This window comes from Passer domesticus, chromosome 8, assembly GCF_036417665.1.
Source record: "Passer domesticus isolate bPasDom1 chromosome 8, bPasDom1.hap1, whole genome shotgun sequence".
In the NCBI taxonomy this organism is placed as follows: Eukaryota; Metazoa; Chordata; class Aves; order Passeriformes; family Passeridae; genus Passer; species Passer domesticus.
This window is the reverse complement of record NC_087481.1, coordinates 25,396,870-25,422,251: the sequence shown is the minus strand read 5'-3', so window position 1 is coordinate 25,422,251 and position 25,382 is coordinate 25,396,870. Positions and strand designations below refer to the sequence as shown.

Below are 25,382 nucleotides of genomic sequence, written 5' to 3'. Positions count from 1 at the left end.
TTTCAGCACTGCACTTGCCAGCCAAATTTTCAAAAGAGCCCAGTTTGCTGACACAAATGGGGTTGCTGATGTGCCGAAGGAGAAGGAAGTGCTGGAGAACATTTTCCTCCCTGGGTCCAAGTCTGTCCCATCTTATCTTTCCCTTCCATATGTTTCCTCTGTAATGAGAGGAATTATTTATCATTAAAGTGATATATAATTTAAAAATTAAAGTTAATGAATGCTTAAATTAATTTACTGACAAAAACAAATGTCTGTCCTTCAGCTCCTATAATTTTAATTGGAGTGGGCTACGGCTTAATTAACATGTATTGATTGTAGTCCTGAGTGCATCTATAGGTGGGTGGACTGTGTTGGGAGAAATCCTCCTCGGAGATGAAGATTTGCTGATAACATTCTGAATAATTGTCTTGTGAAGAGACAGAAGTCTTTGCTGTTTTCTCTGCAGAAAGCTTTAAACAAAAGGTATTGTTTATAATTAAGGCAAAAATTTGGCTTTATAGATGGGAAGAGAATTCTGCTGCAAAAATATTAATGAATTGAGTCATTAATTAGGTGCACGGAGAAGACAGAAAATTGGAGGAGAGTTGGAGCAAATAAAGAAGCAGATGCAACTGGAAACTTTTTGGGGGATAAGAAGGTAGGCTTCAATTTTGTGTTTACTCCTTACACTCTTTCCCCTGGGCAGTTGTCCCCAGTTTCATGGTGGGGATGAGGAGTGTGACAGCAGGGAGTGGCTTTTTCAGGGATGTGAGGGCTGCCTGCTTTGGGCCAGTGGGAGGAGAAGACATCCCAAGGCCCCTCCAACCCCAGATGTTCTGGGAGCCTGCGGAGCTGGGGACAGGCCCTGCAGGCAGGAGAAAGAGAGGCAGTGCTCACTCCCTGGCACAAAACCCTCTGCCTGATGCTGAAAACCTTTCCCCTGACCTGCTCCAGTGGCAAAGGACCCGAATACATCTCTTTAAAGAGACCTCTGTATTCTCTGGTGTTCATATTTTATGTTTTATGAACGACCAGGATGAAAGATGTGCCACAAGTCTCCTTGCAGCTTCAGCCTGAGCTCCTCTCAAGGATTCAAGAGGGGGGTACCCCCAGGAGCCTCCTGGCCCTTTGGGGCAGGTTTGGGTGTCTGCAAGGGTGAAGAGCCAGAAAGTGCTGGTTTTCTCTGGGCAGGGCAAAAGGAAACAGCCTCAGGCAGGTTCAGGTTGGACATCAGGAAGAATTTCTTCACATAAAGGGTTGTCAGGCATTGGAAAAGGCTGCCCAGGGAGGTGGGGGAGTTGCCACCCCTGGAATTATTCAAGATGTGGCATTCAGTGCTCTGGTCTGGTTGTAAGGTGGTGATTGATCAAAGGTTGGAGTCGATGATCTTGGAGGCCTTTTCTGACCTAAATGGTTCTGTGATTCTATAATTCTGTGATTCTCTCAGCCTTGGGTTTGAGAGGTTTTTTTCTTCCTTAGCACAAACTCCTTCTTCTTCAAAAATACATTTTTAAATTGAATTGTATAGGTGCAAAGAAAACAACCAGTACTCTAGACCTGACTCACAGCAAAATGTTTATGAATTCAGATCCAGGCTGCAGAGACAGAGAGTAAAACAGAAGAAGAGGGGATTTTGTGAAGCCCCATGTTACCTGGGTGGAAGAGCTTCACAGCTGCCTCCTGTCACCACTTTCTGCACAGGGGATGGGAAGGGGGCAAGTGGTGGTGGTTTGGGGAGCCCCTCACCCCCTTTTCTGCACCCAAGCCCAGCTGGCAGCTCAATGTGCTCTTTCTTAGAATCACAGAATCCTTTGGCTTGGAAAAGACTTCCAAGATCATCGAGTCAAACCTTTAACCCAGCACTGCCAAGGCCACCACTAAACCGTGTCCCCAAGTGCCACATCCACACCTTTGTTAAACACTTCCAAGCATGGTGATTCCAGCACTTCCCTGGGCAGCCTGTTCCAGTGTCTGGCCACACTTTCAGTGAAGAATTTCTTCCTAATGTCCAACCTAAACATCTCCTGGTACTACAACCTAATTAAAATTTTCCTTTTGGCCTCCATGCCCCAGAGGAGGAGATTTTGATTCATCCAGTGGGGCTGTGTAAATGGAAACTCCTCTTCCAACGTGTCAGGCCCATCCCTTGCTCTGTCCCTTTTATTAATGCAGTGCACAGGCAATGCCTTCCTGGAGACCTTTTTCTCCCCCTCCAATATATTGAATAAATTTTACATCAGAAAGGAAAGTAACTTTCAATAATGACCCATCAGTGGGTATTTAAGATTGCTTTAATGGGTCACATTGATGTAATCTCCACTTTTTCCTGGGAAGATCATACTGGGCCATAACCTCAATTTATATTTATGTCAGAAGAAACTATATGGTGGAAATGGCTCAGAAAGAGCTTTTCCTTACTAAGTCGGATACAAATGTACAGATCTGCCAGAAATATGCTGGGATTTGAAGACAGACAGGGAAATATCAGATGTTTAGGGCATTTCTCTCTTGCCTGGAAAAATTCCTGAAAAACTGGTTTGTCACCCTAGGATATGACCCAAGAGGGTGTGTGCTCATGGGACCAGAAATGTGCAAGGTTGAGCAACTTTTGGATTACTCTTAGGAGCACTTTTATCATCATTTTCATGTGGGCATGAGAGGTGTCTGTAGTTTGGCTGGCTAAAAAAGAAATCAGGAGGGAAAGAGAAATATAAATAAAAGCAATGAAGGTGTATGTATATAAATATATATACATATTATAAATATATTTACATATAATATCAGTGATGTTTGACCTTCCAGTCATATTCTTGTGCCTGTTATTCCTTATTGGTCAGATGCTTCTGAAGGCCCAAAGCCAGCCTGGCCTTGGGGTATCAGGGACATTTGGGTTGCCTATAAAATAAAACAAAATAAAGGATGAAAATTGCATTTAAGGCCATTCCTCTTGGCCAGAAACAGCAGCTCTGTCTTGCTCCAGCGCTGCAGGAAGATGAGATAAAGTTGCAAGTTCACTCGGTCAGGATGGATGAGGGTGCAGGGGAAGGCAATGAAAATCACACAAATTCCCCGAGCTGTCTGGGCCAGGAAGGCACAAACATGACTAATGCTGCCTGAATGATTTGCACAAAAGGATTTCTTGGACAAACTTTGCCTTTCTGGAGGTAAACTGTCAGAGGGCACAACTCAAGTTTTCTGATGTGTTCATGAGTCAGAATTGTTTAATGAGGGAAAGGAGCAGCCCTCCCCCAGGCCTTGGAGCCGGGTTACCCAGGGGAGCAGCACCAGCTCCAAGCCAAGAGCTCTTGTTCTTGAGGTCACCCCAAGCTCTCCCAGATAAAACCACTCCTCACTTTGTATTTTTTGGATTGTGGGGAGCACTTTTGCAGTGCTGTGAGGTGGGAAACCTGAATGCAAAGAAGGCTTTAGTGATGCAAGCATTCAAGTGGTGACGCTGGTGCTCAGTTTCTAGAAATGCCTCCAGTGGTTCCCATATTAAAAAAAAAAAGTGGCTACACCTTATATTTTCTTTTATATTTTCTTTTTATTTTCTTTTTCTTTTTTCGTTTTTTTTTGGGTACACCATCTAATTTTATTGTTCTTTCTGTCAACCCTTTTGACACACTTGCGAGAAGAATAATTTATTCAGCCACTTTGTCAGTGCCATTATCTCTAGCAGAAAGTCAACAACTAAAAATTAGTGGTGTAGCACACACACACAGAGGCTAAAGAATGGGACTTTCTTCCTTTCCTTCCTTTCCTTCTTTCTCTTTTTTTTTTTTTTTTCTTTTAAAGCATTCATTTGTTGAAAAGTAGCATTTCAGGTCAGCTGAAATTATTTGTGTTGAACTCAACAAAAAAGATGACAACAGAAAGTAGCAATTTGAAAAAAACCAAACCACTTTTTTGTGCATTTTTGAAATTAGATGCTTTTACTTCTGTTTTTTGAAGCCATGTTTGGAGACAAAATGAAACTAATGTTAACTTTAAAAAGATGCTCTTTGGAACTTCCTCATTGAATCTTCCCCCCCACCCCCAAATATTTTCTCCTTGCTTTAAATTTTGTTTAGAAGAAATAGTTTTTCTTGAGCTGGCTCAGGATGATCCCATCTCCCTGACCAAAAGGAGGTAAATCCACATGATTATTAACTGGTTGAAGCACCATGAACAAAAGAAACAAAGCAGAGGGAGAGCTGCCAAGCATTTGACACTTCCATTCTGGCAAATATTTCCTTTTTTCATTTGGTCTGCTGTGGGAAAATGCTCTTTGCATGTGTCACCATGAGCGTGGACCTAAATCCCTCTGGCTTCTCCCCTTCCAGGGGGGTCAGGCCATCCCCTGAGCCAGGGATGGAGCTGCAGAGCCAGGTCCAGCTGGGAGAGCCCTCCTGTCTCAGGCCTCCATCCCTCCGGCAGCTGCTGGAGCTGTGTCTATCCTCAGGGATGTGGGATGTGCCTGGGAAGCATGACTTGGATTTTCTCTGCTCTGAAAATGGAGAATAAACCACCCAGGAGAAGCAGGGAGGGAAGTGACATCTGAGCAGTCCCCAGGCTGTCCTCCTGGGCCTGAAATAACTCCTGTAGCACAGCAGAGCCTGCAGGTGTCCTGGATCCTCCTGGGCATCCAAGGGACACCAAAAAAACTGGAATAACTCCTGTGGTATAACAGAGTCTGGAGGTGTTCTGGATCCTCTTGGGTGTCCAAGGGACACCAAAAACTGGAATAACTCCTGTGGTATAACAGAGTCTGGAGGTGTCTTGGATCCTCTTGGGCATCCAAGGAACACCAAAAACTGGAATAACTCCTGTAGTGTAGCACAGCAGAGGCTGGAAATGTCTTGGATTCTTTTGGGCATCCAAGGGACACCAAAAACTGGAATAACTCCTGTGGTATAACAGAGTCTGGAGGTGTTCTGGATCCTCTTGGGCGTCCAAGGGACACCAAAAACTGGATGCTGCTGGAGGAAGAGCACCTGGAGGGGCAGTGACACATTACCTGAGCTGCAGGATGGGGTCCCAGCAACCTGGATTTTTCTGTGCTCCTGCTTGGAGCCCCCTCCCTGCCCACTGCACAGCAATAGCTCCCTTTAGCACGTCCCAGGAGCAGGAAAACGGCCCAGGCTTGTGTGGAAATGGAAGAATGAAGTGAGAGTTCATTTTTCCTCTCTCTCCCAACCAGGAGATTCATGAGGTGGCTGGGTGAGTTTAAGGGAACTTGCAGTCTTTTCATCATATTGATGGCTGGATGGATCGTGTGGCTTGGAGAAGGTTTAAGGCTTTAATTAAATCAGGGCTGCACTCTCTGCAACAGTTCCCTGCTGCTTTAGGGAATCATTCCCAGCCTCTTCAGACCTCGTGTGGTGGAATGACCCTGGCTGGATGCCATGTGCCCAACAAAGCTGCTCCTCCACTCCCCTCCATGGCTGGACAGGGGAGAGAAAATTAAATGGAAGGCTGGAGACCAGGACAGGGAAGGATCACTCAGGAATTACTATCGTGGGCAAAAGGTCTCAGCTTGGGAAAATGAATTTCATTTATTGCCAATCAAAGTGGAGTAGTGTAATGAGAAATAAACCCAAATCTTCAAAACACCTTCCCCCCACCCCTCCCTTCTAGTCAGGCTTAGTTTCCCTCCTGAATTTTCCCTCTGCTCCTGCCCAGCAGTGCAGGGGCTGTGAAATGGGGCTGTGGTCAGTTTATCACACATTTACTGTCTCTGCCACTTCTTCCTCCTCATCCTTCCCCTGCTGCAGGAGAGCTCCTTCCCTCGGGAAGGGAATATTTGAAATATTCCAGAGTGAGTCCTCCCCACAGGCTGCAGTGGGCTCCAGCACAGGCATCCCTTGGGATCACAGCCTCCTTCAGGCATCATCCCCTTCCTGCACAGACTGCAGGGGGACCCCTGCTCCCCCCTGGACTTCCAGGGGCTGCAGGGGATGCTCTGCCTCACCATGGGCTGCTCCAGCTCTGTGGGACCCAGCAGAAGCTTCTGGCAGCTTCACAGCAGCCCCTCCTGTAGCCCCCGAAACCTGGCCATGCCAGCCCAATGCACCTTGAATCATTACTTGCTATTAATTTTTCAGCCTGAAACAAGCTCTGGAGACCTGTTATTTTAGAGATTAAAGTTCTAGCATAAACAAACTCATACGCACGTTGTTTTCGCACGGGAGATGTTTTTAGTATCATATTTAATGTTCCAAACAAAGCATTGCTTGTGGTGTTTTGCAGCCTGGATGTCTTTGAAATGGTAGATATGGACCTCGTTTGATGTTGAGCTATTTGGGGCTTTTTATTTGCATTTTGTGGCTCTTATCTTGTAGACAGAGGCTCCTTTCTGTGTCTGTAGATCAGGATGTCACCCACAAAGCTCTGTGGAAGTGGGAGATGGCTCCAGAGGTGCAAGACACAAGTTCAGGGGCAAATGGAAAAGAGGGATAGAGAACATTTTCACTTTGAGGTTTGGCTCATCCTAGCAGAGACTGGAGGTAACTTGTGTTTTTTTTTATGTACCTTTGATTTTATTTTATTTTTTTTTAAATTAAAGGTATCCCAGACTGGCAGAGGGGGGAGGTGAATTTGCTGGAAAATTGAAACGCCTCCCCAAAATTCAACAGCTGCCCTGGGCATGGCCACAGTGCCAGGGGCCAGGGAAACAAAAACCACCTGCAGAACTTCAGCTCTTCATCAGAGGGCAGGCAGAAGAGGGAGGGAGCAGTGCAGAGATGCTGTTCCCTTGTTGGCTCAGAGGATGAGCATCCATCCCTTTGAACTGCTGTTAGGGGAGGGCTCTCAGCGTCTTGCAGGCTCCCCATCATGTGAAGCATTGGAAAACTTGTGTCTGATGAGCTCAGGAGGCTTCCTGCTGGTGGCCAGTGCCTGCTGGAGAGGAAAACCCAGCAGGAGCAGTGGGAGGCTCTGGGGGTGCTGCTGCACCAGCCTTGTGCCACACACAGTGCCATGGGCAGCCCTGGGTGGCCCCTTGAGTGTCACTGCCCCCCAAAGGCAAAACCCCCTTCCAGAGCCATCCCAGCAGGGCTCAGTGCTGCTTTGTGGGCTCTCCCTTTGGCACCCAGAGCAGCATCTCAGATGGGAGGGTGCAGGGATGCATCAGGCTGCTGCTGCTGCTGCTGTGTGTGAGCAAGTTGTTCTAATGCACTTATCTCTTGTTTCTGGAAAGGTTATAAAAGTAAATAATCTTGCTCTAACACAGTGTCCTTGCAGTCCCTGTGTAGCTCCATGGATAACTCTTCCTAAGGCTGGCTTGTGGTGATTAATACTCTACAGAGGGAAATTATTTTTTTAAAAGGGAGCAGAGAAGTAAAGCTTGAAGATGCTTGTTCCCTTCATGCCCCCTGTGCTTCAGGCTGATTAGCTTTTGTTTCCTCCTCCAGCATGAGGGAACTGCTGAAATGTGCTCCCTCCTGCCCTGCAGTGTTGATCCCTGGCACTGTGAGGATTAGCAAGTGCCCAAAAGCATCAGGAGCTGACTTTGCTCTGCCATGAGACCCCTCCTCACAGGGGAAGCTGGCAGCACCCTGTGGACCAGGTGAGCAACATCAAGCTTCTTCCTGGAGTCTGGAGAGGGGCTGGAGAGGGAATGTGAGCTGGGCAGGAGGGGCTGAAGTGTCTCAGCCCTCTCCTCCTGGCACTTGAGTTCACGCTGATGCTGGTCCTGTCTCTGTAATGGGTTTTTTAGCACTCTTCAGAGAGCTGCCCTGAGCTACAGCCAAGGGCTGGGAGAACACTGGGAAGTGGGCTGGTACTGCCCAAGGTTTCCCTGACAGCGTGGCAGGGTACCAAGCACAGGGTACCCAGCAGCCAGGCTTGCACCCGTGTGAAACACTGAGATTAATGAAAACTGTCCCTTTTCCCTGAATATTCTCAGTATTGCACCCCTCTCCATCCATCCCACGTGCTTGAACTATCGTGCCTGGGATTACAGTTCTGCATTCCTTCATTTTCCAGAAGTGTTTTGTCTTTGTGGAGCACAAATGTTGCCCTGAGCCATCCAGCTCTATGTGCTCCCCACAGACGTGGCTTCTCCAAAACTTTCCACTTAGTGCTCAAACCTCTTTTGACCTTTGAAAGCTTTGGCTTGGGAGGGAAATTCTTCCACTCCAGGAAGGGATGCTGCAAAATAAATCCCACCACGGGCACGGGAGAGGCATCTAATCTTCCTGCTCCCTAGATTTAGCTGTGCCATTAGCCTGGACCCTGCACATAAAGCTAATTTTATAATTTGTAAACGTAGCTGAGTGGGTTTTATAGAGGAATGTCGGGAAGTGATGAAATACCTTCAATAGATTTATAAAGAAGTTTAATGCATAAAGCTCTCTGCCCCCCTTCTGCCCCCCTCCTTCTGTCTTGGAGTTGCACACAACAGAAAACATGGCCATGGGAAGGGCTTTGTGGCCAGCACTCAAGCCTTTAATTTTGCTTTTACAAGACAGTTTTATAACATCAAGAAGAATGGAAAAGCTGCAAGGCATGCACGCTCAAGACGCTGCGCTCCTGGAAAGTTCTGGATGGGCTCCAGGCAATGTTTGGTGGCAAAGAAAGATGAAGGACTTGGAAAGAAGAGGAAATAATCAGCCAAGCCCTCATCCTGCAATATTCCTGTTTCTGTGAGCTGGGAATGCCACTGGAGCATGGGAAGGACAGAAAAAATGTGTTCCTGCAAGGTCACGTGTCTGAGGGTGAGTTCTGATTGCATCAATACAGCTGCTCCTGCTCCACCCCACTGAATTTTCCTGACCTAATGAAAATGAGCCATCCCATGATCTGCAGGGCTCAACAACCTGCTTTTCACTGGTGCTTGGGCTCTGTGTGGAGTTCCTGTGTGATTCCTCCCGGTAGGAATTCCTCTGAATTAGTGAAATGTTTCCTGCTTTCCCTAGGGAGGATAACACTTGTGGTGCTCACTGTGAATCTCCTCTGGGTTTGTTTTTTTTGGATGGAGTAAAAGTGGGCTGACAGGTTTGGAACTGATCGGTGAAGGGAAGGACAGATGGATGTTGTGACCGTGTGTTCCCTGTTTTCCTCAGGAAACCAGGCCAGCAAGGGGGACATGTCACCAAACCTCCACAACACAAGAGCCTGCCTCAAACAGCCCCAGCCTCACAGAGGGCTTGGCAGGGTTTTGGACCCAGAGATCTGAATTAGCAGGATAACTGATAATCAGCTGATAACCAGCATGCACAGAGCAGCCTTATCCTACCCAGCAGCAGCCCCGTGCTCCCCCTCTTTATCACCCCAGAGCTGAGCAAACCCAAGGCCAGCATCCTCCCATGGGTGTCTCCTGAGGATGATCAGAAGATCTGGAGGAGAAGGCTCCTCCCAGGCCAGCTTGCCCAGCTCTGGCTCACAGCTTTGCAGATTAATCTCTGCCTTAAGACCTTACACACACTGAGAAGTGTTGGAGGGAGGAAGGATCACCAGAATGTGTTTTTCCACTCCATCTCTTTGGTTTTTATGTTCCTAGTTGTGTTTTCTTTTAACGATTCGCAGCTTGGACTCTTTCCTGATTTTTCTTCTCTTTTTTTATTGGTATCTTTTTTTTTCCTCTCTCTCTATTGAACGCTGATGGAAAAGGAGAGTGCTTTCCTCCTGCCTACTTAAATCTTTGGCTGAGTTGCACAGAAAAACAGTCACACTTACTGCAGCTCCCAAAGCCTTCAAATCATCAGGGGAGAGTGGAGGGGGGAGCTGCAGAGGGAAGAAAATCATTTGTATAGGCGTGGAGTGAAGAATCACCTTCCTTTAAACTCGTGATCTGTCTCTGTTCCTACAGATTGCTGTCTCTGATCTTTTTTTTCTCTGCCCAATTCCTTTCTATTATCTTTCCTCTGCCTTTGCTGTGATGTGTCTGTGGTGTGTCCCTTTATGATGGGATGTCTTGCTCCCAGGAGAGTTTGAATAAGAATGCTGGGACTTGAAGATCCAGGTTATTGACAAGAAATCATTACTAAAACCTTTTAATGCCTCTTCTGTAATTGATACAGGGATGGGCAGGGGGGATTTTCCTGTAGACACAGGGTTTTTTTCCCCCTCCAAATGTCTTTAAAAGCCCTGAGTGTGGTGTTCTCCAGCCATTTCCTAATGGGTTAAAGCATCCTGGTGCCAGATGCTTTGGGGTCTGTAAATATTGCCCTGCTTGCAGATGGATACACTTGCAGGGAAGCAGATGGAGCCTGAAATACCGAGCAGCAGAAGACCCCAGAGTGCTTGCTCTCAGCTGAGCATCACCCTACACATAATTTTGGGGTTCCCTTTAAGCTACCAAGATGTTGGGTTGCCCTTGCACAGGTATTGTGGCCCCGTTGTCCCAAGTTAAGCTGGGGAGAGAGAACAAGAGGGGCTGTGAGTGGGGATGAAAACACCCAAACCTCTTACCCTGGCCACTGGGGGCAAAACCAGCCTGGCTGGGATGAGGGCACTGGTGTGGTGTCCTTAAGAGGGAGGGATGAGGGTCCAGCAGGGTGACACTTGGCAAAGCCCCCATTTCCTCTACCAAGACTATCTCCTGTCCATCTCCCTTGTTTTTTTTTTTTTTTTTATTTTTCCCTTTTTGCTGGCATCTGTTGCTAGGAGATAGAAAGCACAGTTCTTTTTGAAACATCTTCAGCTGCCTTCTACCTTCCTGGAGAGCTTCAGCTTTGTTCAGTGTCCCTGCTCCTTTCCTTCCTTTGGATTCATCCTTTTCATCTTTCTCCCCTCGCCTCCACACAGGGGTCAGGAAGGATTTGCCATGTCCGTGCTTGTTTCAAACACTGCTGTGAGCCCACTCCCCAAATCCTCTTGTTTTAACTGATCAGGATTCAGCATCAAACACCTGCCTATGAGCTGAACTCCTGTTCCAGATGTTCCTCCCCAGGGATGGAGGAGTCAGGACTAAAGGAAAGAAGCCCCTCTGGGATGTGTGCAACTCCTTCTGCATGCAGATATGCACAGGCAGCTCCCTCCAACTCCTGGGTCAGGATTTTGCCCTTGGGATGTGCAACAGCCTCTCACCCCTCTGCAGGCATTTCTCTGCTCCGTGGGCTTCAGCTTCCCATGAAAACTTGCTGGTTTAGGGGTTTCCCTTACTCAGTTAAAATAAAAAGGGAGGTGAAGGATGCTGCAGAGGCCCAGGTGAGAACAGGGATGAGAAGTGGGTCTGGGCAGTGACCCCAATTTTGGGCTCTAAATCCGTCTGTGTGCCTTTAAAAAAAAAAAAAGAAACCAAAATCAAGCAAAATGCATGAAAAAAAAGAGAAACCTGTTCTTAACTGTTCTTCCAGCTTATTCCCAGAAGTGCAGACACGAAGCAGGTGGGCACTGAGGGCAGCAAAATGTTTAGTGATCGCTGAGCGAGGAAGTGACATTTTCCAGCTTGCCTAAGGATGCAAGAAAAATGCATCTGTGTCTGCAGCAGCCCCACGAGCTGGTGCTGACCTATTTACGTGCCCAATTATGCACACAGGCAGATGCCCTCTTCCCACCTCAGAGCAAGGGGCTGAGCCAGGACAAAAAATTGCCAGCATGGAGTTTTTCCTGAGAACCAACCCCCCCAAGATCCTGGGATGTCAGCAGAGGACTCGGCAGCAGCTCAGGGCATTGCAGTGATGTGTTTAGATGAGATCTTGTTCATTTTCCTTTGGAGTGAGGGATGCAGCTGGTTTGGAGGGAGCAGTGAGAAATCCAGGCAGTCTTTCCCCCTCTGCACCCATTAATGCTCACTGAGCCAGGGGCTCCCCCACCTTGGTGCCTCTGGTACCCCTCCAGTGCTCTCTCCTCCTCCTTCCCACCCTGATTTACCATTTCCCATATTTCATTTCTGTTATGGCCAGTGGCAGTGATTGCTTCACACATCCATCACGCTGTGGGTGTCACAGTGTCATGGTTGGTGCCTTTGTTCGAGTTCCAAAAACCTTAAACCACCTTAAACCACCAAGCCCCAGACCACTGTTAACCTGCCTTTAAAACTGAGGCTGCAGGAGAATTTTCTGTGGGAAATGGTGAAGTTTTTAGTGATTTGTTACCCATCCCCTTTGCAGCCTCACCGTAAGATTTGATTTCAACGTTATGGGCATTGAGTTGGGAGTGATAACAATATGGAAATGAGAACTCAGAATCGATCTCAAGAGCTAAACTGAGCTTTGTGAATTAGAAAGAAACTTTTCGGGGAACTTTTTCACTTGGGTTGTGCAAGCATTAACTCAGGGTGGTTGGAGGCTTCATCATCAAGAAGTCCTTTTCCTCTATCACACCTGGGTAGCATCAGCTGTTTGAGCTTTAATTCCACCTGTGGAAAGGGGAGAGCACACTGGAGGAGGGACAACAATAAAAAATAATTTGTTCTGGAAGGAAGTACTCATCCTACCTGGCTCCCCAGCTGTGGTGCAACACAGAACCCTTGTTAAAAATGCCTGCTGTCACTAATTGCTCAATTGTTGAGCTGGAACAAGACAAACCTCACACCCAGGGATGCTGCCACCCTTCCACCCCACTTTCCTGCTCTGGATAACGAGGGAAATCAGTCATGCTGCCCTGGGGCTGGCCATCCATCTCCTTCCTCAGCAGTGGCCAGGGGAAGCCTGGCCAGCCCTCTCCCCTGTGAGCTCCTTGCAGGAGCAGGGCACAGGTTATAGGAATTGCCCTGCTGCAATTTAAAGTTAATATTTCCACAGTGCTGGGTGATTTGCAGTTGCTCTCTTGGTATTAATGATCTTAAAAACCTGGCTCTAAATCTGGATGTTTCTACCTGAGAGAGCCTGTTACAAGACTTCCTTGAGTCCTCTGCAGTGGGCACTTCTCTCTTTGAGCAGAAACTGCTGGCTCAGAAAATCCCCAGCACCCCAGAGGTGTAAAATCACAAATGAAGTGAGTTGTGTTGGAGGATTCTGGCCATTTGCCTAATTTTTCTCACCCAGTTTCTGCAAATCCCCCGTGGAGGTGCTTGAAAAGGACATATTTCCCCTTCTCTTTTCTTGCTAGTTTTGTCATTCTGACAAATGGTTGATGTGTTGGTTGAGTTTCTAACGCTGCTGGAAGTGGTCGTGGCTTTCGTGTTTTCCAGCCAGCACCGTGATTTCCACAATAAATGAGAGTGAGAGGCTGAGCCTGACTGTTCCTCTGGCTCTATTGCACCCCACCACAATTTGCTTTCCTACAAATAACACCTGCCTATTTTACATCTCCACAACAGCTTTCCTTATTTATTGAAAAGCTGGGGATTCTTGGAGGCTATTTCCATTTTTCTCTGCTCTCTCTGGTGGTTGCACTACAGCAAATTGGTCTCCAGCTGCAGCTTTTCTCCTCAGTTTTGGCTGGAGGGAGCCTGTCTTGCTTGCTGGGTGATCAAAAATCATCCCAGGAAATGGTCTGCAAGGAGCAGTTTGGGGACACAGTGTGGAAACAGTGCCCTGCTCAGCAGGGATGTGGTGGCACATGGGGACAATCCCCTGCTCCTCTGCTCTGCCACGTGGAGCCCTGGCACCTCTCCTGGTTGATGGCCATGGAAACAGTGTTGTACCCCTTCACCTCTGCTTTTGGCGGTGCCAGGGACAGCTTTGGCTGGTTGATGTCTCATTTCTTTGTGGAAATCACGGTGCTGGCTGGAAAACATGAAAGCCATGACCATTTCCAGCGGCATTAGAAACTCAACCAGCACGTCAATCATTTGTCAGAATGACAAAACTAGCAAGAAAAGAGAAGGGGAAATCTGTCCTTTTCAAGCACCTCCGTGGGGTGGAGGAGACTGACATGGAGCGGGAGAAGTTTGGGATTCTGTGTGGAGTTGTTGAGAGCTGGTCTGGGTCACCAGTGAGAAAGGGACAGAGGGTGCTTACACGAGGCAGGAAACAGTTTTTGCTGGGCTAACAAACATCGTCAGATGGACTGAAAAGCAGAGCTGCTCTTCAGCAGAGTTCTGTTTTAGCTGTCAGCCTTTACCAGCTTCAAAGACAGCATTCTGAGTTTCTGACAGGATTCTGAGTCTCTGTGCCTCTGCTTTTCTTAAGATGTCATACCCAGACACAAACCCCCTCCTGGAAAGAGGATGGCAATTCCCTCACAGCCAGGTTTGAGCTGTACCCTGGGTGAAACACAGAACCATTAAGGTTGGATAGGACCTCAAAGATCATCAAGTCCTCAGGCTGTGTTTATTAATCTGTCCCCTTTTCACTCATGTTGAAGGAAATGCCACCTCCTAGCTAGAAAATGATAAATGAAAGGGGCATGAAAGATTTGATGTTATTTGCGTTGTTTGACGTATATTTAAATTAAAAAATCCATAGAATATGTTGAGTTGGAAGGGATCCACAAGGATCAGCAAAGTCCAACTTCTGACCCTGCACAGGATCACTCCATGTTGCCACATTGTGCCACTTTTTCATTGTCTCTAGTTGCCAGGAAGTCCATGGGTTAGACTTCTTCCCCCAGTGCTCAGTGAAACTGCAATATTTACATCCCGTGGAGTTTTGTTTTCCCGGGAAAAGCAGGAGTGAAAACTCCTATTGTCATCCCCTCTGCTGGCCACAGCTTTCTCCTTTTGCAATATGAGCTGCTGTCTAGCACCAAATAGGATCATATTTAATCCCAGGGACATCGTATGGTTTCCCAAAGTGCTGTAGCATAATTGGAAAAAGAAGAACGAGTCCGGGATCGCAGCGAGACAACTCAGCCAAAATGTAAACTGAACACATTGCAAACACTCCGGGACCTGCTCGTGCTCCACAGCACTATTTATGATCCTTAACTGATCCAGAAGAGCTGACAGGATAAAAGAGGAGCCTGTTTCTGTTCCTTTGCAATTAGGCACCGGGCTCCCAAGCATCTGTTTTCAGGGGGCATCACTGCTGGTGAATGTGTGCCTTGTGTTTTCCTCCGAGGGATGCTGGAGCCAGCCTGGAGAGCAGGGCTGGGAAAGGGCTGCTAGAACGATAAAAGAAATGAAGCTGGTGCCTTTGGAGGGGAGACAAGGAAAGCCTGGCTTAATTAAATTAGCAGAATGAAAGCTGAGGAAGATAGCTGCCTATAAATACACTGGTGGAAGATGGGGAGGGCAGAGCAGCACTGGAGGAGAACTATTTATGCCCGAGGATAGTGTTGGCACAAGAACAAATGTACGTAAACCGGCCCAGAATAAATTCAGCCTGGAAACTGGAAGATTGTTTCTGACAATTAGAGAGCAGTTGGACTATGGAGCAGCCTTCCTGTGGGAATAGAGGGGGATAAAACCCTTCCTGCTTTTAGCAGGAGGGCTGGATCCGATGACCCAGGGATGCCATGCAGCCCAACACTCCCTCTCCTTTCCTTATTTTCCTGTGATTTCTGCCTCAGCCTCCTATTTATGCCAATTCTCATCACGTCCCACCCTCCTTTCTGTCGCCTGATACGGATCTCAGTTGCTGGCTTTGCTCCCTTCTGATGCAGGTGGCTTTCTTCTATCAGTAATAAATTCCCCACATGGTCAGGAGCCTGCAGCATTCTTGGTGCTTTTTAGTTTCCTTTTTTTTTTAATCTCTGCCCAATCCTTCTTTGTCCGTTTGTCCTTCTCGCATGGAGGGGTCCAGACAGGGCACAGTTGGTGTCTTCCAACCAAGGTGTCCCTGCCAAGCCCCACACAGGTAAGAGACTCCCTGGAGGGGACTCTGACATGTCCTGGTTGGGTTAAATAGGCACAAAATGGTAATCAGAGCCTATTTCCAGCCTGTGCATGACGTGGTCCTGACAATAACTTGTCCCAGTGATGGAGAAGGGCTTTGGGAAATCCGGAGTGTCAGGAGCCATGGATGCTGAGCAGCCTCGGGATGCTGACAGCAGTAGTTTGCAGCCTAAGCCCTGGGAATTGTCCCATTTGTACAGCTCTTTCTGGGAGATATCCCATTTGAACAACTCCTTCTAGGATTGGGAAATGAGAGATGCTTCAGAATGACTTAATTGGATTTTTGAGTGGCTTTTCTCGGGTTTCCCTCCAGCTGTTGTGAAGAGATGGGGCAGGGAGGTGGGTGAGCTCTCCTTGTCTGCAGGGATGCTTCCAGGAGGGGATCCGTGATGCTCTTGGCTCGTGAAATTGGATGTTTATGTTTGGTTTAGGTGCAGCAATAGTTCAATATTTAGGTTGACTTTTTGCTAAAAACATGGGCAGTGGATGGATGAGAGAGGGTGTGAGGAAGAAAAGGGATTTTTCTGCTTGTGGGTTGTACCCATCCCCCTAAGCTGGAGCTTTTCTTCATTTATTACCATAATGAAGCCCCGTGAAACTTCCCAAAAGGCTGGAGGCCTTGCAAGGAGAAGCATAAGACCAAATTTCCTCCTGCAACAGAATCATAATGTTGAATCCCAAGGGTGCCAGAGAAAAAAGAGAAAAAATTAGAAGTCTTTGTCAGGTATTATGTCAGCTTTCTGGATTATCAAAGGAAATCTTTTCAGCAAGGTAGCTGAAATACCGGGTTTTCAGGGGAATTAAATGCCAGCCTGTGTGTTTTGGGTGCCTAATTCTTCTAAGGCCTTTAAAAACTCCTGTCTTCATTCACATTCTCCGAGTGTCACAGCTTAACCCGAGCCACGTGCGTGCTCCATCCGATATCCAGACAATTCCTCTTGATGAGGGAGCAGGGCTAGTGCTACTGCTGCCTCCTGCATGCACACAGCTCTGCCAAAGGACTGCAAAGTGCATCTACTTGAACTTTACTCTGCCTGCAGTTAATTGCAATTATATATTTAGTTATCAGGATCAGTAGGGAAGTTGGGGAGGGAGGGAGGTGGGAAATAAACCCCCTTCACTGTGATGCTTCACCTCATTTCCTCACTGCTTCACAGCTCAAACACTTGTGTTTCTAACCCCCTTAATGCCCATTTTTTGCTAAACCCTGTCCTTACTGCAGGTTTGAGATTCATTCTTATCAGTCCTTTTTTTTAGTAGAGCAAAATAGAACAGATATCAGATCAGAATGCATTAAAATAATAATCCTAAACAATGCAACCGACCAAACTAATTTAGTAAAGCAACAGTTTGCATGCATCAAGGTTTTTTACTCCCTTAACGCTGTGTAATTGGGCTGCAGGTAAAGTTGAATAAATCATTGAAGGAAGGGTAAAAATGGGGAATTTCTCAGCAAAGTGTGCCTATGCTGGGGAGCAACTGAGTGCTAAAACTTATAACCTTATAAGCCAAGTACAAGGCAGTTGGCTGTGCCTTGTTTTCCCCCCAGATTAAGCCCTTTGCATCACACATCTGTAGAATGGCTTCAAAGCACTGAATATCCCATTTTCTTCCTCAGCTCCTGCCTTTGTTGGTTTGGGTTCTAAAGGAATATTGAAATTCTCATGCCCTCTCCTTATTTATTCAGCATTACCTTGGCTCTGCTTGGTTGGGGTGCCTCCACATGGAGATTTTACCAGCCCAGCATGGGAGCGTTTTCCCTGGGTGCAGGTGGAAAGTATATCCATAATCCTGTGGAAATTCAAACCCAGGGGAAATGCTGTGCTCAGCTCCAGCTGCTCTGCTCCACTTCCCACTGCCCTCACCCTGCTGCATTGCTTCTGGGATGCTGTCCTGGACACTGTTTTGGGGGAAATATGTTAGATGAGATAGAAAACCTGGCTGAGCTCCTTCCTGGAGCTGCGTTCCTTCGTGCCTCTCTGGTGTGTCTAATCTGGTAGCATAAAGGAAAAGGTCATTAGTTTTCAGCCTAATCCCTCCTGAAACATTGGGCTCCTTCTCCTGATGGCCAGCAGCAGTGTAGAGAGATGCCAAGGCAACTTAGGTGCTGGCCAGGGCTGTGGGAATGGTGATCCCAGCTGGTTTTTTGCCTTGCAGGTGCTGCAAAGCAGCTGCCAGTTCACCCCAGGACGTGACTCATAGGGCTTTTCCTGTGGTCTTTAGCCCATTGCAGGATAAATGCCCTCTCTCCTTCCTCAGTGCTCATTATGGACTCTTGTCTGTGTTTTGGAGGAAGGGGTCTCTCCATGCCAGTGCTGCCAGCCCAGCATCCCCTCTGGATACACGAGGATAGAGCTGGCAGCAGGGAGACCCCAGTGCTCCCCAGGTGAGAGGAAAAAGAGAGGATGAGGTTGGAGGGATGGCAGCTGGCACCTTTATCAGCAGCTCCCTCAAACCTGGGCTGGCATCCACCGCTGCTGGCACGGTCCTGGCAGAGGGGCCGTGCTTGTCCCTCCTGTAGTCATCCCTGTGACCTGCCACCGTGGCGTGCTTCCAGGAGAGTCATCAGCTGCTAAAAATAACTGGGGAATAGCTGATGGTGTGGCTTCTCTCTGTGTGCTAGTGCAATTAGCCAGGAGGCTGATCCAGCCAGGGCTGCTCCCCTGTCCTGCTGCTCTCCCCAACAGGACGGGGAGGTCACGGTGCCTTGGCTTTGCTCCACGCCCTCACTGCTGCACTTGCTGGGCTGTCACAGCCGGTTTTCTCCTCTGCTCTGAGTCCAGGCAGTGACAGGGAAGTCAGCTTGTCCAGCACTGCTTGTGGTCCTTGCCTCTTGTGGTGTCAAATCTCTGGCACGGCCTTGCTCGAGTCTCCGGATGAGAAGAGGTTACAGGGGTAACTTCACACCAGAGGGAACAAACTCTTCCAGCTCTGTCTCACCCTCGAGTGGGAGTGAGGAGCTGGTGTTCAGTGTCTTCAATCCAAAGCACAGCCCTCTGATGCTGGATGCCAACAGCCTTAACTTTCTCCTACAGGAAAAAACCCCAGAATTCTGCAGTGGGAAAGCCAAGAGATGTCTGTGTGTGCTGCAATGGCTCTCTGTCCATCTCGTGATCAGAGAACTGGGCTTGCAAATTGCTTTGCTGTATTTCTCCCTTCTCAGGTCTTTGTTGCTTGTTATAATTCAGGCCTTTGCTCTCTTCAGTGGCCTTTCCTGCAAGATGGTGCAAAGCCAAGTGACACAGGTCTCCAAAGAGGACAGGGACCCTGCTGATTCAGCTGGGCTTGTCTGGTGGGGAGGTGTGGAGGCCACAGCTGCCTCTGGGTCATAACCACCTAAAACAAAGCCTGGGGTGCTCAGGGCACCCCGTGGCAGGGACAAAAGGAGGTCTGGGCACCCCTTTGTGTTAAACAGCTGTTTTATTCTGGCCTCTGGCTGGAGGAACCTGTGCTCTGTGACCTTGTGTGTGGGTTGCAAATAGAGAGATGCCCTCCTTAGCACAGCACGTCCAGATCTTTAATCAGGGACCTCAGTGTCCATAACCTTGCTTGTAATAGCTCTCTGCAGTCACTGCTAAACATATTCAGCCCTGGGAGCAAATGCTGGAGGAAGCATCTCCATCCCTGCTTGTGGGAAAGGGCTTTTTCCTATATCCCACTGGCTGGGTGCTCAGGGTTGCTCTGTTAGCCAGGCCCTCCTCATCCTCGTGGATGTGTGAACTCCTCTGGTTGGGAATGCTGAGTGCCCTTGATGCCTCAGGTTTTTAGCTTTTATATTTTTTAGATTCTGTGCTGCTTTGTGTGTGGGGCTGGGCTTCATATTATGGGATGGTGAGCTCTCTGCACAGAGCAGGGAGACAAAACAATTCCTGCTCTAGCTGGGGACCAAGGACAAATGATCCAGATCTCAGGCCCAAGAGCACAAACAACGCAGGTTGAAGAGAGAAAAACAAGCAGGATGGGACTGCATGGGCTGGAGCTGGAATTGGACAATTAACTCCAATCTGCAAATGGAGCAGAGCTGATCAAAGTGAGAGACCCCATGAGCGCTCATGCATTTTGTGACCATTTTGGTTCATCTTGGGTGCAGCCCTGGCTGGGCTCTTGTGCTGCCCAAGGTGGATCCATGGAGGAGATAATTTTCATAAATCCCTGCTTTATTCTTTAGCTCTGTTTGGTCTCTGTTCTAGGTCAGCCTACACAAGGCATCACCCTGGCAGAGCAAACCAGGTTCCAGGGCTGGTCAAATGCTGCAAACTTGCCCGTGCTGGAGCTCTGCTTTTCTGCTCTGGACTTCTCGCTGCCTTTAATTCTGCTGTTGTATTTGTTCCTCTTACCCTCTAATTATAGGTGCTATGTTTCTCAGCTTTCCTTTCTGGGAGCCGTGTCTGCTGTGTGCCTGGAGCTGCGCCTCCCCCGCGCCGCCTTCGGCAGGAAGCGGGATGCGATCCCTTCCATCCCCGCGCCTCTTCCCTCCTCTGGCAGCTGCAGCAAAGTGTGGAGTTCACCGAGGGGACAGCAACCAGGATTCGAGGATACATTGGTGTCTAGTCCCTCTGTAACTGCAGTTGCCTCTTTTCTTATTTATAAGTGCAAGCAAACAGGTGCTAAAAGCTTTTTCCCCCCATCCTTCTTGCGTGGCACAGTCACGCTCTCTCCTGAGATGTCTCCTTGTAATGTGCTCTCTGCCCCCAAAGCTACTTCTGCAATTCTTGGCATCTCTGCAAGGACTTGATTTATCTGTTTGTCTTCCCCTCTCCCCTTCTCCATTACAGCTGGGGCTTGGCAGGAATGAGTGGAGTCATCCTTGAGCTCTCTGCGGGTGAGGTGGGACTTGGAGATTCCTGCACTCACTTTGGATATTGGGCTTTTTCCGTGGGGTGCTGTCTGGTATCTGTGTCCAGAGTCCTGGTTTGCATTTGATAAAGCCTAATTCTCCCCAAAGTTAGTAGCTGTGAACCTCTGCTTCAGGGGTCTTAGTTCATGCCCTCATTCCACTTGTGTGTGTGGATCCTACAGGTATTGATCCACTGCTTTGGAAAGAAGTTTGTGTGATTCCTTAACCTTTCTGCTCGGGAATAACCCAGGAAGCTTCATACATCCTCTAATTCTGGCTGTTCCTGGTGCATTTTTAAGCAGGCAGCTTTCAGATGTGCTCTCTGGAAAAGTCTACTTTGTGGTAAAGCAAAACACCATCACTGGTGCTGTCACTGGAGAAAAATGTACTCATTACAATTATTCTTACTATTATTTTTAGGAAAGATGCGATCTCACCTCATGCATAAAATTAGTTTAATGGAACAGCAGGAATGGGAGGGAATATTGGCTTTCCTGTGCTTGTCTGGAGAGTGAGTGAACAATTTCTTTGCTCCCTCTCAGGCCCTGGATGAATGATATGTCATTGGAACCACAGTTTTAGCTGAGATGTGTCCATGAAGGCAGCAGGGAACCAAAAAACAGGTTTTAAAAATTACTTAAACAAAGAAAAAGGAATTTGTGGGCTTCTAAACATTGTCCTCAAGCAGCCAGTGAGGCTGAGAGCTGAGACTGACTTAGGGAGGGAGAAACAGAGGCAGCAAATGCATTTGTGCCTGGTAAATCCTCAAATAAAGGGGTTACATCCCATCTTGAGTGGAGGGGGCAAGGGGCACCGTGTCAGTAGGGTTGGGACACCAGGTCTTGCACATGCCACAGTCTTCCCGTGCCTCTCCCTGAGGTTGTTCCTGCTGCTTTTCGCTGCCCCAATGAACACAGGCAGCAGGCACTGTGTTGGTAGTGCTGTCAAAGTGCACTTGCACTTGTCTGCCCCTCAAAAACTTCTTTTTTCACTTCACTCCCTGGGAATTGGAAAGGAGAGATGAGGATAGAAGTGGTAATGTCATCTCAGGGCACCCAGACACCGGTGATGGCAGCGTGTGCAGGAGCTCTCGTCCCCTCCAGCAGTCCCACACGCCCTTGTCCCTCGGTTTATTTCCCCTCAGAACTCCAGGTTATCTTGGGGAGAGCTTTTTTTCACTGAAAAGTGAACTCCAGTGAATTTCTCCCTCTCTTGTGGAAGCAAGAAATTTGTAAAAATTTCTAACCAGAAACTCTTCCTTCGCTGGCAGCCGGAGGATCTTCCCTCTTTGTTTGGAGGAATATCCTGGTCAAAAAGCTGCTGAAAACAGGGCTAGTCACAGCTTCTGGCCCTGGGATTTAGGTGGGACCAGGCCTTTCACTCAGAGATGAGAAAAGGAGCTTTCCCCTCCTTTTCTGGGGGGAGAGATCCCTTCCTGCTGATCCCCGGTGTCTTCTCAAGCTGTGGCAAAATATGTCCACAAGAATTAGGGGTTCTTTGAGTGAGAAGGATCAAAGGATGAGTTGGGAGGGGAAAAAAAGTGTGGGAAGGAGGCAGTTGCAGGCAAATTCATCTAATTTCCATCAATAGGTGTGAGTCAAGCCTGAGGTTCTGCCTGTCTCCCCATTCCCTCCTTCCCTTGCAGTTTGTACGGGGTGTTTGCACTTTTCCCTCCTCCACCACTCTTCCCTCTTGGGCTGCAGGAGATAGACACTTTTTAAAATGCAAGGTGAGGGTTTTTTTTTTTCAGCTCATCAAATGCTCTCTGGTGGCACCGGGGCTCTGAGAAAGCCTAAAAGACTTGGAGGCTGTGTGCAGTCTCATTCCCTTCGGGTGCCAACCCCCGGCATCCCTCCTCCAACAACCTCACTTCGTTGTGATGGCTTTGCAACATCTCCTCGCCCTCGGGCTCCTGCAGCTCCCTCAGCACCACTCACTGCTTCTGACTCCACTCCCTGTCCTCCTTCCAAGTTGTCTTTGGGCCACCTCCACATCTACTTTACATTGCAGGGGACAAAATCTCCCCGATGCCTGGAAGGAAGTGAAAACGCAGCCATGAAGGAGCTTCCTGTGCTCTGTGTGTGAAAAATCTCCCCTGCTACATGAAAAAAAGATATAAAATTGCTTTTTAACCTGCTTGTCTTCCTTCTCCCCTTGGTCTTTGCTGAGATGATGGAAGCATTGATCTGACCCTGGCTGTGCCGTGCTGTCAGCATTCAGGTTGTCTCCAGAGCTCCTCTAAGCCAGGATCACAGGCCAGATTAAACTGGTAGAAAACCTTAGAGCTTGTGGGGGGACATTCCCAGAGAGTACAGGGACTTATTAGTGACAGGGGATCTTGAGGAGAGCAGGCTTTGCTGGGAGATTTTATCTGTTTTTACAGCTGGTGCAGGTGGATTTTTCTGTGATAAAAGCTGTAAACACCACAAAAGTCAGAATGCTCCTTCCTGGCTCGCAATAATCAGCTTCTAGCTCTGAACCACCAGAGTAACAGGACCCTACCCCAAAGCAATAGGACCTGGCAGAGGTCAGGCTCTGCTTGTAGGTGATAAGAGAGTTTAGCCTTGAACCAATTCCTTTGGAGGGAGCTGGGCAAAAAGAAGGTGCTGGTGGTGCCCCTCAGGGGAGGAATTTGGAGTTAACCAGCCCCTTAATGCACATCAGAGAACCCATCTCCTCCAATCTCTCATTTTTTGGAGGCTGTTTTCCTTGCTCCTGCAAAGAAAGTGGACATTGCTTTTTAATACCTTTCAATATTATCTGCCTGGTGTGGTTGTACTTGGCAGGAGCATTGTTTTTTTGTTTTTTTTTGTTATCCATCCTTTAAACTGTTTTTGAGCAGGAAAACACTTCCCCCAAAGGTTACTTAAAGAGTTCTTGTCCAAATAGTGACACCAATGGCACTTGTGGGTTGTGCATCGATCCCAGAAGGCAAACAAACTACACCAACTATAAACCTTACGCTTTTTAATTGGGAAATTGATTTTAAATCCAAGCCTCTTGAAAAATCTAATTATTTTCCTTAAAAAAAAAAAAACCAAAATGAAAATAGGAAGAGTTTTTCTCTCTGTCATGCTCCACCAGGCAAAAGAAAGTGAGGAGGAAATAATTCTTGGCTGCATCTCTGCAGGGTGCCCCGGTGATAACCTGGGTAATACAATCTGATTTTGGCCTTGAGTCTGTTCCCTTGGATTATCACATTTCTTCAAGCACCAAAAGCTGTGCTGGCGATTCAGACCTGGAGGAGAATGTCTTTTTTAGTGGCAAGCTTTCAAGTTTGGTTTGTTTTTCCTTTTCCCCAGCCATCAAAGGCCAGAGAGGAGGCTTTTATCATGTGGCTGCTTTATAGAGAGCATGTTGTGGGCATCCTGACCAGAGCCAGCCAGCCTTCCTTCCTTCCTTCCTTCCTTCCTTCCTTCCTTCCTTCCTTCCTTCCTTCCTTCCTTCCTTCCTTCCTTCCTTCCTTCCTTCCTTCCTTCCTTCCTTCCTTCCTTCCTTCCTTCCTTCCTTCCTTCCTTCCTTCCTTCCTTCCTTCCTTCCTTCCTTCCTTCCTTCCCTATTGAGTTAAAAGGGAGAGAAAAAAGGGAAAAGAGGGGAAGGAAAAGGCCACCTTTGGACCCAGTGTGCCTGTATCACCTGCGCTGAAAGGAGGGTGGATTTGGAGAGGAGGATGTCTGTGGGTGGAAAATGTAATCTGTGCCACACCGAGTGGATCCATGCTGGATGTGAAGTCTGGGTGTGGAGCCATTTCCCACATTTCTGTTTAAGTAGGGAGCTCTTTGTGAGGGTGGGGATCTGCTCTGTCCAACAGGAGGGCTGAAATCCCAATTCTCACGTGCCCAGGTCCTTTCTGCTTTAATCTTTATGGTTAGGTTTTGTGGCTCCCACTGCAGGACTGCGCTCAGGAGCCGTCACTGGGAAGGTGAGGCATTCTTTCTTGGCTGTTTTCTCCATGCTTTGGCACAGCTGCAGCTGGTTTTCCTCCAGGGAGGGGAAGCTGCCTTGTCTCTGCATCCACCCAGGATGCAGCACTCCACATCCCACATCCCTCCTGTTGCAGAGGGGTTTCTTCCCCTCCCTGGTCCAGGTGAGGGCTTTCTCCTGGGAGCCTGGGTGCAGAGGGATGCTGGGGCAGAGGGATGCCAGCTGGCCTGCTTCCAGCAGCCTCCCTCCCTCCAGCAGCCACCTCGGAGCCGGGTTTGTTTACAGAAACACTATCAAGCAAAAAAAGTCTTTGCAATAGCTCCGAGGAGAGGGACGTTTCCAGCTACTCAGTCACCCTCAAACTGCGAAGACGCGACATATCAGCTGCATAAAATTAATTTATTTAGTTAAGGGAGGCGTTAATTAAGAGATCTCATTTATTGTGTTTCTGCAGACAGCTCTCGAGGGCCTTTTGAATTGTCAGCTCTGGTGACAGCAAGAGCTAATGGTGTCACAAATCCGTAGTGGCAGGATTCATGCCGAGGGAGGAAATGGGAGATGGTGGAAGGCGTTGGGAAAGGGGTGATGGAGATGTGGCAGAGGTTTGGGCAGACACAGCTGGGGGCTGACAAAGTGCCCCGCCCTGCCTTAGACTCCCCCCAGTGAATTCTGGCAAGGGGAAAGGCTCTGGCTCAAGGTGGCTGCAGGAAAAGCCCAGGGTTTGGCAGAGCAGCTTAGCAAAGCCACGGATGCCAGGACATGTGCAGCCAAAAAAAGTATTTGTGTGGATCGACTTAAAATAGCCAACTGTCCATGTGAGCTGAAGTGGGAAGGAATCTTTGATTTATTTGAAATAATCAGCTTTCTCTGCACCCAGAGAGGTTAATTCTCCTTGGTTAATCAGGATGTGTCAATCTGACAACCAACTGCAGGCCTAACACCAAACTTGTGGGTTTAAATTTAAAGTGTCTAAGAAAATAACGAATACATTTT

The 25,382-nt window shown here is 48.0% G+C and overlaps 1 long non-coding RNA gene across 7 annotated transcripts in view; it reads left to right on the top strand.

Moving 5' to 3' along the window:
- Positions 1-251: 251 nt before the first annotated feature.
- LOC135306205 (uncharacterized) overlaps positions 252-25,382 on the top strand; it is a 139,054-nt gene continuing 113,923 nt past the window's right edge. For 4 of the 7 annotated variants that reach the window (XR_010367037.1, XR_010367033.1, XR_010367036.1 and 1 more), the window contains exons 1-4: positions 252-465; positions 556-640; positions 7,374-7,528; positions 8,429-8,678. This is a non-coding gene — a long non-coding RNA (uncharacterized LOC135306205). The remainder of the gene's footprint in view (positions 466-555; positions 641-7,373; positions 7,529-8,428; positions 8,679-25,382) is intronic. The other 3 variants (XR_010367032.1, XR_010367031.1, XR_010367034.1) reach the window with 3 other exon arrangements.